The sequence below is a fragment of the Bidens hawaiensis genome, unplaced genomic scaffold (genome assembly GCF_021521415.1).
Source record: "Bidens hawaiensis isolate Kalapana, Puna unplaced genomic scaffold, B.hawaiensis_p1.1 tig00077470_1, whole genome shotgun sequence".
Taxonomy (NCBI): Eukaryota; Viridiplantae; Streptophyta; class Magnoliopsida; order Asterales; family Asteraceae; genus Bidens; species Bidens hawaiensis.
Genome location: NW_027506728.1, coordinates 3,389 through 5,061, shown reverse-complemented (window position 1 = coordinate 5,061; position 1,673 = coordinate 3,389). Strand labels below are relative to the sequence as shown.

The window sequence follows — 1,673 nt, the reverse complement described above, 5'->3', positions numbered from 1 at the left end:
ATTTCAATAATCATACCAGTATTACTAATAGCATGTAATATCAAAAACTAATAAATTCATTAAAACTGTAATCATATCTAAATATCCATCCCATGCCAATTTTTTTAACCAATACATTAAAATAAATTCAAAAATCCATTCCATCCCTATAAATAACTAAACATTAAACTCCATCACCACCAAGTCCCATATATCCTCCACCACCAATGACGTCATCATCACCATCACACCTCCTCACTCTCACCATCATCTTATCCTTCCTCCACCTCACACTCTCCGGCGGAACGATCGGTGTTAACTACGGCCGCATCGCGGATAACCTATGAGCCCAGCCCAAGTGGTCCAAATGTTAATCACCAACGGGGTCACCCGCGTCAAGCTTTTCGACACCAACTCGACCGTCCTCCAAGCCCTCTGGGGCACCAACATATCCGTCATTGTCGCCCTACCCAACGAACAACTCGCATCCGCAGCCGCATCCCAAACGTTCACGGACACATGGGTCCAATACAACATCCTCCCCTACACCCAAACCATCGCATTCGACTTCGTTGCCGTTGGCAACGAAGTCTTCGCGGACCCGAGCAACACGACGTCGTATTTAATCCCCGCCATGCAAAACATTTATTCCTCTTTAACAAAACATAACGTAAACAATACAAGTCTCATCTCCCGTACCCCTTTCCGCACTGGATAGCTCCTACCCTCCATCCGCGGGTTGTTTTAAAACCCGAGTTAATCGAACGCGTGATCAAACCGTTCCTTACCTTCCTCCGTGACACAAACTCTTCCATCATGGTTAACGCGTACCCTTACTTCGCTTACGAAGCAAACTCAGACACTATTCCCTTAGATTACGCACTCTTCGTGATAATACAGGTAACACCGACCCCGGAAACGGTCTCGTTTATAAAAACTTATTAGACGCGCAACTGGACGCGGTGTATTCCGCAATGGATAAGTTACAGTTTGATAATATTAATATTGTGGTTACGGAAACCGGTGTGGCCGTCGGTAGGCGATTCAGGCGAACTCTGGTGCCGCTGTAGATAATGCGGCGGAGCATAACAGGAATTTGGTGCGGAGAGTGGTTGCGGGTGGTGGGACTCCGTTGAGACCAAATGATCCTCTAAATGTTTATTTGTTTGCGCTTTTTTAACGAGGATTTGAAACCGGAGCCCACTTCGGAACGGAACTACGGGTTGTTTTACCCGGATGGACAAAGGGGTTACGATGTGCCGTTGAGTTAATCATGAACCTCGTGCGTATGTTACTTTTTTTATTGTTTTTTTGGTTAGTTAATGTTTCATGATCCATGTAATAAGTAAGTTAATATAATAAATGCTTTATATTTAGGTGCTGTTTGTTTTTGCAGACATAAACTGTCTGCAAGCTGATTTTCATCTGTTTTCATGTATGTAACTGAAGATGTGGTCTGAAGATCTGCAAGCTGAAAATATAAGACTGTTTGTTTTTTATAAGCTGATACTGTCTGCATAACTGTCAAACTTATCTCACAAGATAGAAGTCATTTATTCAAGTTACATAGAAAATATAATAATAAAATTGTGGCGGCGGACGGTGGGTAGTGGCGATGGATGGTGGTGGTGGACAGTGGGTGGTGGTAATGGACGGTTTTGGTGGGTGTGTGGACGGTGGTAGTTGACGGTGAT

At 43.9% G+C, this 1,673-nt stretch overlaps 1 pseudogene; it reads left to right on the top strand.

Moving 5' to 3' along the window:
- The first annotated feature begins 206 nt into the window (after positions 1-206).
- LOC143618467 (glucan endo-1,3-beta-glucosidase 11 pseudogene) lies at positions 207-1,250 on the top strand (annotated as a pseudogene).
- Positions 1,251-1,673: the final 423 nt, after the last annotated feature.